Below are 18,047 nucleotides of genomic sequence, written 5' to 3' on the forward strand. Positions count from 1 at the left end.
GGGGAGGGGATGATGTTCATGGCCTACCCTATCACTTAACTATGATTCAAAGGCACTGCAGGAAGACAAAAGGGGGTCCCCCGTGGGGGTTGGGGGGTGGCGGCGGGGGTGGTGGTGAAGTAATTACCAATGGCGGCAACGAATTCTTCAAGCAGTTCGTGATGATCATAGTACTAATTCCAACTCCGTGAAGATGGGAACGAATTGCTCTCAAAGCTTTAACACTAAATTATTTAGCACGTTAATTGATAATAAAGTAGTTGAAACTTACAAATTTATTTTTAAAGGTCTCAATTGGACAACTTTTTTATTTTATAATAATGAGTCAGCCTATTTTTAAGGGTATTTTTACAAAAAAAAAAAAAAAAAAAAAAAATAATAATACCATGTACACCCTTCTGCAAATTAATACACCCCTAATTTAAGGTATATTTATGTTATTTACGCCATTGACTTTCACTTTTGTTTCTATGTTTGCTTGTGAGAAATGAATCAAATGATATGCATTGGTTCGTATGTGTGTATATATATATTTTTTTGGAATTTTTTTGAAATATTATATGAACTTGTACATATTTTTCAATTTGTCATATAAACTAAAATTTTAAGCAATTTGACATACCAACTTTTTGAAACCATCAATTTGTCATTTCACCCTAATTCTGTTAAGTTTTCCATCCAAAATAAGTCATGTATGAGGCACATGGCTTGTGTTCAAGGTTATTTTTTTCATTTAAGATATTTTTACAAGTTCTTTACTTTTTTTTAGTAAAACCCTTAAATTTTGTGTTTGAGGGTATTCATGCAGATTGTTGTGTTCGAGCAGCGTATATGCATCTACAACTCCATTTCTGGCACAAAACCTGAACTTGTTTCTCATATTACAGAACCCATATAAAATTTGATTTCATGACATGCTAAACTGAACATCCTAGACTTGTTTTGAGTCGAATGCAACTTAATAGAAGGAAGTGGGGTGTTAAAATGACAAAATTAACCTTGAACACAAGTCATGTGTGAGGCACATGACTTCTTTTGGATATAAAACTTAACGGAGTTAGGGTGAGATGACAAATTAATAATTTTCGAAAGTTGGTATGACAATGCTTAAAATTTTAGTTTATATGACAAATTGAAAAATGTACAAGTTCATATGACATTTCAAAAAAATTTCCCTTTTTTTTTTTTTTTTGGGCTTTTAGTACAACAATATATTTTACACTAAAGGGGAGGGGGAGTTCGGTAAGCCACACAATGGGCCGCTAATCGAATTTACAATTGTACTTCAAGCAATGCCACTAACTTCCACCAAGTAGGATGATAGCTTGGAATACCAATGATTCGTATGGTTGAATTTATATATCATTAAGGCCGGCTCTGAGATTTTGGAGGCCCGAGGTCAGCTACTAAAAAAGGGCCCTTGAATTCTTAGGCATGTGGTCCATTATCCTAGTAGATAAGGTATTAAGTTTCTACTCATGCATACTGAGTTTGAAACTCTCCCATCCTCTAAATTATTGTTATAATTTTGAACTCTCCTCATTTCCTTTAGTAATAGTGAAAAAATTTAAAAAGTTATAGGGGTTGAGTAAATAATCATGAATTGATTATTATATTGTGCTCTTGATAATTAATAATTAATAAGGAGCTAAAGATTTCAAGAGAGTAAAGAGCAATAAATCTTGATTGACGAATCTAATAAATTTAATAACGCCAATTGGTTTTCTTGTGTTCTTCCTAGAATCAACATCACAATAACGAACATGAGATTCATCAATTGTTTGAATAATAAATTATTGAAAACAAAATATAAATTTATAATTTTGGTTAGATTAAATTACAATCTTCAAGACCATATAAGAGTTGACTTACACATTCAATATAATTGGCGAGATTTGGAATTTAAAAGAAACAAAGGATTCCAATGGGATAGGTTTTATTACTTTATATGTTGGAGAAGGAAGGCAAAATACGATACGTGTTTTTTTTGTCCGAACCTTTTATGATTTTTTTTTTGTTAATTGTTATTGGAGGTTAACTTGAAAAGCAAAAAAAAAAAAAAAAAAAAAAAGCATTTTCACTAGGATGATGGTTGTTTGTAATCAACAACTGGATTAGGGGCTCTAGGCGATCTCCTCACTCGGCTACCTTCAGGGCCGCCTTCCATACCACTAGTTGATAGATTTATAAACCAACACAGGTTTGTTAACATTACGAACCTAACTAAAAGTTCACTACCCTTCATCACAATTTTGTCAACATTACCAACCTAACTAAGGGTCACTACCTTCATCACAAGTTCATTAACATTTTCAAACCATATACTGGTGAAGGTTCACTGCCCTTCAAACCAGTGGTGAAGGTTCAAAAAGAACCAATCTCCAGAAAACAAACAATATCCACGATGAAGATATCAAACTTGTGAAAGAAGTTTATAAAAACTAAGGGCCAGTTCGCAATTGATGTACTTATCTTTTAAAAAAAGGGGAAACTTGATATAAGTCCAATTTTTTGAGCCAATAATAGGAATAGTCCAATTTATTAAAATAAGTCTAATTTGTTATATTTAATTATTTAATTATCAATAGTTATCTGTTCAATGATAAGATTTATTATAAAAATCAAATTTCTTCCCAATTATCTCTTTGCTTATTTCTTTTTATTTATCTTTTTGTTATTTCTCGTTCTTCCTCCTACTTTAAACCCCATTTATAGATTTTATTTTTAATTTTTATAATCAACCTATATCACAGGTTAATTATATTTATCTACCTATATGACAGATTCTTTTTTTATAATCAACCTGTCACAGATTAATGTGTCTTACTTGTAGGTATGTTATGTTTTTTCTACCCTTTAATTAGGTTTCATATCTCACGTATAGGTATATTATATACATTCATATATCTGTTACTTGAGTTAGGGTAGAATGTTTTGCAGATAAATTTATTTTAGTATATTAGTTTTTTTGTTATAAGATATTAAATATATTCTTTTGGAGTTGGAAAATGCATAATATTAGAAGATTTTAATTGATTTTTAATATTTTTAGAAAATATAAAATGAGTATAAAAGAAATAAAAACATATAATTAGATAACTGGACTCATTCCTAAAAACACTCTACGTTTTTGGATCTGGATCTAAAAGCCCCTTAAAAAAAAATACTTCTGACGTGCTTTAAGATTAAGGAGCTGCAAAATAAATTTGTAGAGCGTTTAATAAACTGTACTTTTAAAAGTCTTGTGAGTATGAAAAGCAGTGTAAAGGGTTTGGTAAGTTTTAATGTAAAAGAGTTATTATTATATATGATGACAAAAATGAACATGATAGTGTGGACAATGACGACGACAATGGTAGCGAGGGCAAGGGTTATGCCGGTGGTGGTGGTGGTACCAATAAAGGAGTGTGGTGGTTGGGTTGCAGAGGTAACAATACGGTAGGGCCGGCGACAACAAAGATAGTGGCAGTTGTCATCAAATAATGCTCTTCTAGAAACATGTTAGACTTAAAAATCCAAGAAGAGAATTATCATTTAGTTTACTAAACTTCATACTTTTAGGGATCCTTTGAAGGATTCACGCTGAGGTACCTTTGCCGAAGTGCAACCAGGAGACCATTCACAACATGACATGTGTCAACATCGGAATAAAGATCCTAGAATCCCACATCAATTGCAGATGAAAGCGAGCAACTTTCCTCAACTATAATAGGAGACCATTCTCCTATAATTAATCTCTAATGCTGTTATTGTACTTAAACTCGTTATAAAAACTCACTAATGATGATTATGCTTAAACCATGGTATCATGTACATTCAACAGTATTTATGAGAACTCCTCTGCCCTCATGGACGTAATCCAACTTAGGATGAACCACGTACATCCTGTATTTGTTTCCATATCTTTATCTTTCTACATACATACCTACACCTAGTGACCCGAGCAATTATGTGAAGTACAAACTTGACACTTTATGTTGTTTCAAAGTCTAACTAATTTTGTTCATCAACAAACATGTTTATCAGCGCTTAAGTAATAATTCAATTATCAACTTCCATGTCATTTAGTTTACAAATTTAGCCTACAAATTTAGTCTCCCTAACATTATTCTTTATGATTCCCACAACCTCATTTAAATATTTAATTGTCAGTCAAAGATGTACAAGTTATGAAATTTAAATTGTTCCCTTATTTCCCTCCAGGGCAAAATAGACATAAAGAATAAACAATAAAACATTCAAACCTAAATAAAGATATTAATTAACCAAGAATTTTTTGAACAAACGACATCTACACTAAGGGGGTGGGGGAGGTGGTTAAGCCTCAAAATGGACTAGCAATAATGTGGTTCAAATTTGTCTTTGACGAGAGTCGAACATAAAATCTCTCAGTTACAAAGATTAAAATTGGGTTATTCTTAAAGATGTGCGTCGACTGGGCCTATATCAAAATGAGGTTTACTAAAAAACAATAGTAATTAGCCTAAAACTGTAGGATTTAAGCCACATGCATGCATATATCTGTATGCAATATTTGTAGTTCCTAAAAAAAGCTTGAGCTAGCATGCATCCATTATCTGTTGCCTGTTGGGCATATAGATGCCCAAACTTTCTGCAAGTCGAATAGCATTTGTTATTTGCCCAAACCTATATGTTTTTGAATCATTGAACAAAACATAAACATTTTCGAAGCTTCATGCACCTACCCCAACATGTATGGATGAGTAAGATGTTAAACAAAGAACAATGAAAGGAAGTAATGCAGGAATAATACTCTGACGGTCCCAACTGGCTTGTTAAATATCCATGATAGGAACGTCGTATGTATTTTTTTTTGTCACTGTTTGTATATGATTTTTTAGTTTATAGTTTCTGTTTTCTTCTCTGGTTACTACCTCAAGCTAGAATTTTATATAGGAAATTAGATTAGAATCCCTAAATAAGATCTATTTTTCATTAAAGTTGGGTGTAAGATTAAATACTGATTTTGGTCCTTTGACTTTATATATCACCTAAAATCTAGCTAATAATTATTAACTTTAGTTTTGTTTTATTTTTACTATTATAAATTAAAGATTTTTAATTAATGTGTATTCAATATGGGTAAAAAATTGCTTAATAGATGATTAAGTCTAAATGCCCCCTTTATATTGTTGGTCTGAAGTTAACTCACCTCTCATATTACTAGCTCGTGAATTTGTTCTTGTTGTTTCTCTCATATTATAATGAAAAAATAACTTAGATCCTTAAGTCTAAATGCCCCTTTTATATTGTTGGTCTGAAGTTTTTTATTTCAGTTAAGATGGGATGTCGCGAGTGGACTTTTCAAAGATACAGTTTACTTAATGTCATTTTACCAAAAAACAAAAAAAAAAAATGTTATTTACTTCTGACCCAAGCAAACAATTATTAAGATATGTGAGCTAGCTTAGCTAGGATTTTTTTATTTTTTTTCGTCAAACTAGCTAGGATTATTTAAAAAGGAAAACTAATGAAAAGAGTTTGAAAATTTTGAGTTTTAACGATAAGGGCAAAATAAAGAGTAAAGTGAATAGTATTAGGATTGACATTTTAGTGTAAAAATATGATTTTTCGTTAAAATGAACAGTACCGAAAGTTTTTCGTTAAAATTCCCTATTTAAATTGAAATCCAAGTATCATTTTCTTGTATGAGCAATCAATAATCAAGTGGCTTTATTAAGATGCCGACAGGGAGGGAGTTCTTTATTTACGGAATCACAACCTGGACATGAAGGGGACAGGAAAACCCTAGCTGATTAAACCAATGAAATCAAAAATAGGTTGTATGCCAGTCTCGCAAGGTATAATTATCATTTTAAGGTCCAGTTAATAAAACTCCATAAAGTTATCATTCTCTAGTTGCAACCACGTAGAGCCAAGGAGACTCACCTTACACGCGGGGCTAAATGACCCACCATCATCGCGTGGGGCCAAAGGGACTCACCCATCACGTGGCAGTACATAGTACGTACAGGCCCGCTCCCTAGCTTTGATACCATGTAGAATTACGAAAGAGACGAGTTAAAGGCCCCCTTCTAACAACACCGGCCCAACTTGGTACTTGGTAATTACTACCTGCACAATTCGTCTGGTGTGAGGTTTTATCACAAAAGGCCTCGATATTAGTTGGAGTGGAGTTAGGATATTTAAGCTCTTCTTTCTTTCTTTCTCTAGTCGATGTGGGATTTCAACAAACAGTCACATTTAGTGTTTTTTTTTCCTTAAAGAATGGGACTAGTTGGTGGCTTCGTTGTGGCAGTCTACCCTTCCAAAGGCTGAGAAGACTCACATAGTTATTTCAGCCTTCCCTTTGCCACCATTATGTGATTCTTTGGCACCACGAATTGAACCTAAAATGTGCTGTGTGTGAAATATGAGCTTGTAATTTGTCTCTAGCCACTGGATCATTACATGAACTAATTTGGACCGAGGAGCCTCCTAATCTTATTCAGGAGGTTTTCTCCAAGATATTTGTAACTCACATTGAGTTTGCTTCAATATAAATTATATAATTGTTTCATTTCAAAAAAAAAAAAAAAAAAAAAAAAAAATGAAAGAAAGAAGAAGAAGAAGAAGGAGCAAACTTGAAAAGTGTCGAAAACCTAACTTTTTTTTGGAACATACATAAAAACTCTTAGAAAGAAAAATGATTAAGATAATCGACATGTGGTTGCGCATGCATATTTCCAATTATTTCGGGGTTTCTGGCCATGAATGTTATGATTTTCGAGTTGGTATTACGTTAGGTCTCATGAAGCTCTATCAACTGTCGAAAATGAATTTTCTAGCTATGAAGTTTTTACAACTTTCCAGAAGTGTTGTTGATAAATTTCAAACTCACGTCAATGATCAGTTTTTAATATCATTGCATATATTAAGTAAATGAACAAAAATCAACAATTAGTTCAATATTAAGAAAACAAATAAACAAAACCTTCCAACAAGTACAATATTGAAGTTTCGCTAAAAAATGGTTCTTCATGCATTCTTTGTTGTAAAAATCATCAATTACATTGTAGTTGTAAGGGCCACTAAAGTAATATTAAATTGCTGCAAAATTAGAAAATGGTAATAAAAAAAAATTGAAAAAAGGTAATTGTAGGCCCCACTTGATTTTTTTTGCCTTCTGTAATTTTGTAAATTTCTTTTATTCCTTCAGATACAATGCTTGCTCTATATGTGAGATAACAAAAGGTTTTTAGGGGCCCTTAAATGGGACACTATGCAGCTGAACATTTTGCTCTCCCAAAACCGCCACTGATGCAAATAGGGGTGGTTCGGTATGGGATACCATACCGAAACTAGTATCCCGAATCCCAAACCGAAATTTTTCGGGACGGGAATTTGAAGACCAATCCCAAACCAAATTTTCGGGAATCCCAAATTTCGGGAATCCCGAAATATTTTCGGGATTTTGGGACAAATCGGGAATCCCAAATTGAAATATGAAATTATGAATTGTTCTTCAAATATATAATTCAAGAACACATTTATGAACTAGGAATTTCATTTCATTCACACTACCATTTAATTGAACATTGGCATGCTTGACTCTTTTTATCATAGTCAAAATTCAAATTAATTAAACTCTTTTTGCAATCTGTTGAGAGACAAAAGAATCAAGCCTTCTGAAATCATCAGCCATGGCAGCAGCAATAATAAAATCCACATGAATATCAAACAAAACATGAAAAATATGCAAGGTGTAAGGCATTCTAGGTTGCTGAGTATGAATTAGAAACTACTAGCATCAATTATAAAAGAATAATATATATATGTATAAATATATATAATAATTAATATTATATATTTTCGGTTTGGTATGGGATTCCCGAAATATCGAGAAGCCAATCCCGAATCCCATACCGAAATTTTGGGATTGGTTCGGGATAGCATCCCGAAAATTTCGGGAATTTCGGTTTGGGAAATTTTTGGTTTGGGATCGGGATTTTTTCGGTTCGGTTCAGGATTTTCGGGAATTTTTTCCACCCCTAGATGCAAAGTGATAACTCATGAAAAATGAAAGGTGGACCCCTTCTATCAATGTCATGCAACTTTTTAATGAGATTAATTTACATGTTGTAATATGTTTATTTTAGAAAATTATCATTTGCAATTCAAAAAAATTAATTATGTGCTCTAAATTTTCAATATTTTGAAAGAAAAATATCTTATGAAGAGTGTGCCATCAGATTTTAGAGTGCAAATAATAGTTTTTTTTTATTTTCTATATAAAGGTATATCTATTAAGAGGAAGGAAATAAACTAGTATCAAACTTATTCATAAGATTCGAATTTAAAATTATAGTAGTAAGTAACACATGTTGTAATATGTTAATATTGAGAACTAATGATTAAATTTATTAGATTTAAAACTAGCTTAAACTTTTACTTGGGCAACGTGATACTGATACCACATTATAAGTTTGAAGGGGTGTTGAAAAATAAAAAATAAAGAAAATATTGTATGAGATTTGAATTGTTATTTTCTAAGTTCTTGTTCTTAAAGTCTGTTGTCATGTTTTCTTGTATAAATTCTTTCAAGACGAAGAAAAATAAATTATTCGAGTGAGTTATATGAGATTAAGTAACTTAAACCATGCACCAAAAATTGTCCTAGATCATGTGCACTATGCTAAAACCAAGGCATGCATGCATATATCTTTGTCAAACTTCCCGGTTTACCTTTTCGGTCGTGTGCACACCAAGGCATGCATGTAATATACCAACTATTTTAATGTGTCAGAAACATGACCATTACACCAAGTCTAATAATAAAATTGCTTGAAATTTGTTTTTTCTAAGTTTCCAAACAATTGCGTTACACTTGTGTACTAAGCTGTGTTCTAGGCCACTGTTCTAAAAATCCTTGCCTAACCACTGCCCCGACAAATCCTAGGCGTTGGAAAATTGAAATGAAACCTATACCTGCCTAGGCGTTGGAAAATTGACATTTTAGCTACAAATCTCTCTATCTCTTATCTCTATCTGTTTTTCTGCATTTAACAGCAATCTTCATATGGTATCATCGCCGATGCGGTCCGGTGCTTCCACTCAATAGTCAAGCATTCATTTCTTTTCTCTACCATTTGATTTGCATCTCTTTGTGATATATTGGCATCGGTAAACATACTAGTTGCTCAGAAAGTTGGCCTCTTCTCGTCTACCCACTAACTGCTCGATCAAAAGATTCAATGAAGGATTTCTTCACAAATTCTGCAAAATAGTTACTGCTGCTGAGTTGCAGATTGTTCAATCGCCAATCACCAATCACTAATCTTCTCTTTACAGTCTTCACTTCTGTTACAGTGAAACTTGATGATTCCAACTATCTCACTTGGAGTTTTCATGTCACATCCCGGCCCGGGCCCCCACCATATCCCGGGCTCGATTTCACCGTAGCACGATATTGTCCGCTTTGGGCCCCGATCACGCCCTCACGGTTTTATTTTTAGGAACTCATGCGAGCAGAACTTCCCAGTGGGTCACCCATCCTGGGAATGTTTTGGCCCCTTTCTCACTTAATTTCAGAGTTCCTACGAAACTCGAAGTCAGTGAGCTCCCAAAAGACTTCTCGTGCTAGGTAGGGATGATAATATACATATAAGGATCACTCCCCTGGGCGATGTGGGATCTTACAATCCACCCCCTTAGAGGCCCGACGTCCTCGTCGGTACACACGCGGCCAGGGTTAGACTCTGATACCAAATTGTCACATCCCGGACCGGACCCCTACCACATTTTGGGCTCGACTCCACCGTAGCACAATATTGTTTGCTTTGGGCCCCGACCATGCCCTCACAGTTTTGTTTCTGGGAACTTACGTGAGCAGGTCACCCATTCTGGGAATGTTCTGGGTCACCCATCCTGGGAATGTTCTGGCCCCTTTTTCGCTTAACTTCGAAGTTCCTACGGAACTCGAAGCTAGTGAGCTCCTAAAAGGCCTCTTGTGCTAGGTAGGGATGAGAATATACATATAAGGATCACTCTCTTGAGCGATGTGGGATCTTACATTTCAGATCAGATTAATTACTTATGGAAAGCCATGGAATTATAGGGTTCATTGATGGTTCAAGAAAATGTCCACCAAGATTTGACAATGATTCTACCACTGAAGGGGTTGAAAATGATGATTACTTGGTTTGGAAAATGCATGATTGTGCAATTATGTAGTTTCTTATTGCAACATTGTCTACAGTTGCTATTTCTTGCATCATTGGAAGCAAGAGTTCATTTGAAATGTGGCTGAATCTCACTGAGAGATTTTCTTCAGTTACAAAAGCAAAAATTTTCCAAATGAAGACAGAACTTCAGAATATCAAGAAGGGGTCTAAATCGGTTTCTGTTTATCTCCAAAAAATCAAAGATGCGATAGACCATCTTGCTACAGCAGGGGCAATCTTTGAAGATGATGATGTTATCATACTAGCTTTGAAAGGCATGCCTGTAGAATTCAACACTTTTCGATGTGTGATCAGAGGAAAGGAAAATGGAATATCTCTCAAAGATTTTAGGTCTTAATTACTGGCATGAGAGGTTATTATTGGCTCAATCTTTTGAGAGTTAATCTGCTTTGTCTTGTGGAAGTGCTATGGTTGCTGGAGTTCAGTCTGAAAAAGGAAAAACTCTTATTATTAATCAAGATCAATCAGGGTCTTCTTATGATCAATCTTTCAAGACCAATGGAGGATCAAGTTCTTCTAGTTATAATCCTGGCAATGGTTCTTATAACAATTTCAATAGGGGTTATCACAACTATGGTAGCTAAAAGGGTAACAATTTCGAGGCAAAGGCAGAGGAAGATTTTAATACAATTCTGGTTCAAGGTTTTCAAATGGTAATCCTAGTATTCTTAGCACACTAAAGCCATATCAATCTTATTGTTCGAATCATCGTTATGAGATTCTCACTTGTCAAATATGCAATAAAAAGGGCCATGTTGCAACATATTGTTTTCAAAGACACAACAACACATCTTCTAGCTCTCTAATTCAGTGCTAAATATGCTAGAAGTTTCGACACTCAGCCCTACAATGCTATCACATAAGCAACTTTGCTTATCAAGGAAAGCCTCGAATTGTTAATCTCACTACCATACATACCAATCATCAACCTTATGCACCCTCTGAGGGGTTTTAGATTGCAGATACTAGTGCCACTTCACACATGACATCTGAGTTTGCAAATTTGGAACTCTCTACTCCATATCAAGGAAATGACACAATTACTACTGCAAGTGGTGCAAGTTTGCATATTTCCAATATTGGTACTTCTCAATTAGTAGTTCCAAATCATTCATTCACTCTCAAGAATGTGTTACATCTTCCAAAGCTTTCTCAGCACCTGTTATCTATTTATCAACTCTACAAAGACAATAGGTGCACAGATTCATTTGTGATGATGTCTCTTTGTGCGTTCATGACAAATTCACAGGGACAATAATACTCAAAGGGCTGTGTAGGGTTAATTATTATCCTATACCATTCAACATTCCGCATAAGGTGTCATCTACATCATCTACATCCCATTCATGTTTTCTTGCAAAACCAATTACATCAAGCATATGGCACAAAAGGCTAAGACACACATCAAATGCAATTACTTCTGCAATTCTGCATCAATCTTAAGTTCCTGCATGACTAGATACATGCTCATCAATTTGTACACCATGTTTAGAAGGAAAGTATACCAAGTTACCCTTTACTTTTCCTGTAACAAAATCTGTACAACCTTTAGAGAAAATACATAGTGATGTGTGGGGACCTACCCTTTTACTATCATATGAAGGATTTAGGTATTATGTAACCTTCATACATGATTGTACTTGATATACATGGATGTTTCCATTACATAATAAATTAGAAGTATTTGCAACATTTGTTCACTTTCATGCTTACTTATATACACAATTTTCTGCTAAAGTTAAGATATTTCAAGGTGGTGGTGAAGGTGAATGCATAAGCACTAAGTTTCAACAATTCTTGTCAAAACATGATATTTTACATCACAAATCATGTCCATATACACTTGAACAGAATGGCTTGGCAGAGAGAAAACACAGGCACTTGTAGAAACAACACTTACACTTCTACAAACTGCAAAATTGCCTAATCAATTTTGGTTCCATGCATGAGCTACTGCATCTTATCTGATAAATATGATGCCCTGTGCTACTTTACATATGCAGTCACTATTTCAAAAGTTATATAATACAATTCTTGAGATTAAACATTTAAGGGTCTTTGGTTGTGCATGTTTTCCTCTATTAATACCTTACAACACATCTAAACTTCAATATGGCAGGATGCAAATAAAGAGGCAATAGATGCTTTTCATTCCCATAAGACATGATCTTTAGTCCCATTACCACCTGATAAGAACCTTGTTGGATGCAAATGGATATATAAAATAAAGAAAAATGCATATGGGTCTATGACAAGGTATAAGGCAAGACTTGTGGCACAAGGATATAGCCAAGAGGAGGGTGTAGATTACTCGAAAACATTTAGTCTTGTGGTAAAACCTACAACAATAAGTTTGATCTTTGCATTAACTGCTCAATTCAAATGGTCTCTTAGACAATTAGATGTCAAAAATGTCTTTCTAGATGGCATACTTTAAGAAGAAGTCTATATGGCACATCCTCTAGGGTTTGAGAGTTCAACACACCTATCAAATTATGTCTGCAAGCTTCAAAAGTCATTATATGGTCTAAAACAAGCTCCCAGAGCTTGGAATGAGAGATTTACAAGTTTTTTTTTTTACCAAGTTTAGGGTTCCAAGTTTCACAAGCTGATCCTTCTTTGTTTGTGTAACAGTCTTAAAAAAGAATTGTCCTATTGCTTCTGTATGTTGATGATGTAATTCTCACATGAAGTAGTTCTCAATTGATCAACCAAGTTATCACAGTTCTCATTGCAGAGTTTGAAATGAAAGATTTGGGTATATTGCACTATTTTCTGGGATTGCAGATTAGTTATACCTCAAAATGAATGTTTGTATCAAAGACAAAATATATCAATGAGTTGATTGATAAAGTGGATTTGCAGGACTCTAAACTGTGTGCTACACCATGTATACCTTATCATAGGCTACTAAAAGATGATGGGAAACCTTATAATAGTCCTGAACAATATAAGAGTGTTGTTGGGGCACTTCAATACCTCACATTTACAAGACCTGACATAGCTTTTTTTTAGTAAATCAAGCTTGTCAGTTCATACATATTCCTATGGTTTCTCATGTAATTGCAGTTAAAAGAATCATTCGATATCTCAAAGGTACATCTACCTCTGGAATTCACTTCAAACCAAGACCGATGCATCTACAATCTCATAGTGATGCAGATTGGGCAGGTGATCTAAATGATAGGAGATCAACTTCATGCTTTGTAGTGTTTCTTGGTTCAAATCCTATTTCTTGGGCATCTAAGAAACAACATACAGTTTCTCGATCTTCCACAGAAGTAGAGTATAGGGCTCTAGCAATCACTACTGTTCAACTTGCCTGGATTCGACAACTCTTTTGTGAAGTTCATATTCCTTTATATTCATCTCCAATAATGATATATTGTGATAATGTTTCAGCCATTGTACACTCCACAAACCTTGTGTTTCATGCTAAGTCAAAACATATTGAAATAGACTACCACTTTGTATGTGAGAGAGTTACTCGAGAAGATCTTCAAGTTCAACATGTATCTTTTGTAGACCAATCAACAAACATTCTTACATATGGCTTATTTGAACCATTGTTCCAACAACATTGTAGCAATCTCATGCTCAATTCCCTCGAGCATTAGATTGAAGGGGGATGTAAGAAGGATGAAACAAAAAACTGTGATCCAAGTGAGAAAGTAATCAATGGTCAGATCAATGCCACTTGTCAAGAGATTAAATGGGTTGTTATATGTAGTTAGTTGGAATCTGGTTTTGATAAGATTTGTTAGAGATATATTTAGTTGGTATAAGGAGGAGGTTAGAGTAACTTGCTCTGAAAGTTTGTAAACAGTAACACCTGTATAGGTGATCACTGTAATCTCTCTCTCTCTCTCACTCGCTCTCTCTCTCTCTTCTCTTTATCTGTTTTTCTGCATTTAACAACAATCTTCATAAGCATAGCAATTTCTTGCATTACTCGTTAACCCGACACAAAAATAACATGTTTTGGGTCTATCCAATAATTGATCGGATTGTTTTCGAGTAATCTGTTAAAATAATGGGTTTGACATGAAAACAATACGAACACGACAAACACAACTCATTTACACGTGTCCACAACACACTATGTTCCCTCGATTATGTGACAAATTATCACTTCTCAATTATTCTAAATCTCATTAGTTGTATGACAAACCTAAAACCCAAATTCATTAAGTGTATGACAGCTTGAAAATATTATGGTAATATCTAAGTATCGTGCTAACAATTTTTTTTGTTGTTGGACAAGCTGCCTATTCAAACCACCATAATATTATACAGAAATTAATTTCAAATTTCATCTAAAACCCAAATGTGAAATTAAAATGTGAATTTCCACTCAACAATTTTAGGAATGTGAATTTTCACACAAGGCAGTTGATGATGTTGAGGCAGTCGTTATCCCTTTCCAATTCCAAACACTAACTTGACATCTGTTTAGGAAGCTAACTAGTAACAGAATACCAAACGAGGCAGGAAGTACACTCAAACGCATGTATTGTTAAAAACGTGTCAAAACTTGAATGATGTTCGTGCCCAAAGTGGTGGTCCACTACCACATCTCTAGACTTCACTTTTTCTTTAATTTTAGGGAATTAAGTCTTGTAATGATTTTTTTTTTTTTTTTGATAAACTAGTCTTGTAATGGTTTAGACACCTCTATGGGAGTATTGGCCATTAAATGATTCCAACCAACAATAGGTAGTTTTCCGGGTGTTGCTCAAAGTTTTGAAAAGGGGTTTAGCCGCTCGCTATTAACTAATATCGATAATATTTCAATTTAACTACATGTTCAATCTAATATGTGTAAAATTTTTGAAAAAAATCTCGATATAATTAGTAGTGAAATCATTTAGTATAAAGAAAATTTAGGGTAGTTTTATTCACACATTTTTATTTTCGCACATACCTTTATTAACTTTTTATCATTGATCTTCTTTAATTTATTATATCCAACGGTTAAAAATTGAGAGAGTTATATGAAAAATAAAAACAGAGGCCTGGACAGTACTATTCAAGATTTAACTTCATCAAAACTTTGATGTAGGAGATACTTCAACAGTGCTTTGATGTTGATTTTCGTTAAAGACGCAAGTATTTCAAAGTGTGGTTCACACCGGTCCTATAATGGAAAGAGTAATAGGAGAAAAGAAGTAGGAGAATATCAAATCAAATCCGATGGCGCCAGAAGAATAATTAAACTAATAAATGATGATATGGTGATGCAAAAACACGCAATCTAATCCAGCTAATTTTGTAATTCATGGTGAAATGAAACCGTCTATGGCTGGAATGTCTAACCTTGACAACTACTTGGCATAGCTAATAAGGTCGAGCATCAAATCTTTCACCTTTGGCATACGGTACTTAATTACTAACGGATTATTCATGCATGATTTACATTTAAGCGAGGGTTAAATATAGCCAAGGGTTTTACCCTAAAGACAAAAGGAAACCTACAAAACAAATCAATCAAGATTTGTTTTCCAAATAAGCACTATTTTATTTTGAGTCATAATTTTGGTAGCATAATAAACAATATATTGAAAGTATAATATAATTTATATTTTGAGATATAATATAATTTTATTAATACGTACATAGGGTAGCTTAGAAATTAGTTTATAAATATTCAATTGCTTTATTTTACACAAAGTCAAATTGAATCAATTTTATGGGGTAATGCTAAGATTCTTTTTAAATTAAATTTTGTAAACTAAATAATGTAGTTGTTGATGATTAGATTATTACTTAAATGTTTATTACCATACTTATTTCTTATTGATGACACCTCATTTAATTTAAAATTTTAGTTTCCCTATCATTATCTGAATGGTCGTTTCCATGAGTAAACTCTACCAACTCTCTCATTTCTTCTTCTGAGTGTAGAATATTCCTATTTTTACATATTTATCAAAAATGCTATTCTCATTACATTTTTCATACCAGATTTTGTAAACCTCTCTAATTAAGTGAGACTCATATGTGCTGATGGGTTAATACTTTTACTAAAAATATGATACAAATACAGTATGAAAAATAATATAAATGTAGTATTACTTGGTATTTATATGCCAAAGCGGACTCGGACCTTTGGATAATGAGGAAAAAAGACAATCCAAAAAATGGGTAAACTTCTTCATGTCCCATCCATAATATGATACTATTACTTTTTTTCTATACAGACACCAACTTTCAGAACCAGGATCCTCACCGGATTCATTCCCCCAGGGATCTTAAGGATCACGCAATTGTATCCGTTCACCGTATATCGTACCGTCATAAATTATTTAAAATTTAAAATTCAAATATAAATAATACCTAATGAAAACTGATCGCACGATATACGATAAACGAACACAATTGCGTGATTCCTAAGATCCCTAGTGAATGGATCCGGCGAGGATCCTGGTTCCAACTTTCAAACCATACAATCTTAAAAACACAAAAGACAAAACCCCTTGAATTAGTTTAATTAGGAGACTAGATATTAATCCTTAAAAATGATTTAGTTTAGACAAATACCGTATACAAGATTAATAATTAAATTAAGTTCCTGATCGACGTCAGCCTACATAATTCGACATTAGTTATCATTTATTTCTTTGTTATTTTTCCAATTATACCCTTTTGTGAATGTTTGTAATGAAGATTTTTTTTTTTTTGGTTAACAATCATAGGACGTCATTTATTATAGCTTATTTTTAGGATGTATATGATATTTTGTAGCAGTTTTTTTATTCTCATTCAAATTTCAAACTGATTTTAGTTCATATTCGAGAAATTAGTAATTCATTTTCTAAAATTAAGAGGGCTATGCATATAGTATATTGTAATGGCATCACCTTACAATATCTTATTTTGAGTCATAATTTTGGTAGCATAATAAACAATATATTGAAAGTATAATATAATTTATATTTTGAGATATAATTTTTTTTTGAGATATAATATAATTTTATCAATACGTACATAGGGTAGCTTAGAAATTAGTTTATAAATATTCAATTGCTTTACCTTAGACAAAGTCAAATTGAAGCAATTTTCTGGGGTAATGCTAGGATTCTTTTTAAATTAAATTTTGTAAACCAAATAATGTAGTTATTGATTATTAGATTATTACTTAAGTGTTGACTACCGTATTTATTTTTTATTGGTGACACCTCATTTAATTTAAAATTTTAGTTTCCCTATCATTATCTGAATGATCGTTTCCATGAGTAAACTCTACCAACTCTCTCATTTCTTCTTCTGAGTGTGGAATATTCGTATTTTTACGTATTTATCAAAAATGCTATTCTCATTACATTTTTCATTCCAGATTTTGTAAACCTCTCTAATTAAGTGAGACTTACATGTGCTGATGGGTTAATACTTCTACTAAAAATATGATACAAATACAGTATGAAAAATGCTATAAGTGTAGTATTACTTGGTATTTATATGCCAAAGCGGACTCGGACCTTTGGATAATGAGGAAAAAAGACAAGGAGGCAGATTGTCTGCCCTCCTGTTTGGATGCCCTTCCCATCCGCTCCTATTTGTGTGGTCACGGTTAAGCCATGTCAACATTTTATATTGATTTTTTTATAGAGATAATAAGACAAAAAATAATAGAAATATAAAATATTAATGTGGCTTAACCGTAACCGCACGAACAAAAAGAATGAGAAGGACATTCAAACAGGAAGGTTGACAATCTGCCTCCAAAAGACAATCCAAAAAATGGGTAAACTTCTTTATGTCCCATCCATACTATGATACTATTACTTTTTTTCTTTACAGACAAATAGTCCAACTGTCAAACCGTACAATCTTAAAAACACA

This window comes from the organism of the source record quoted next, unplaced genomic scaffold (genome assembly GCF_019419815.1).
Source record: "Pyrus x bretschneideri cultivar Hongxiangsu unplaced genomic scaffold, Pyrus_bretschneideri_v1 Contig8, whole genome shotgun sequence".
Taxonomy (NCBI): Eukaryota; Viridiplantae; Streptophyta; class Magnoliopsida; order Rosales; family Rosaceae; genus Pyrus; species Pyrus x bretschneideri.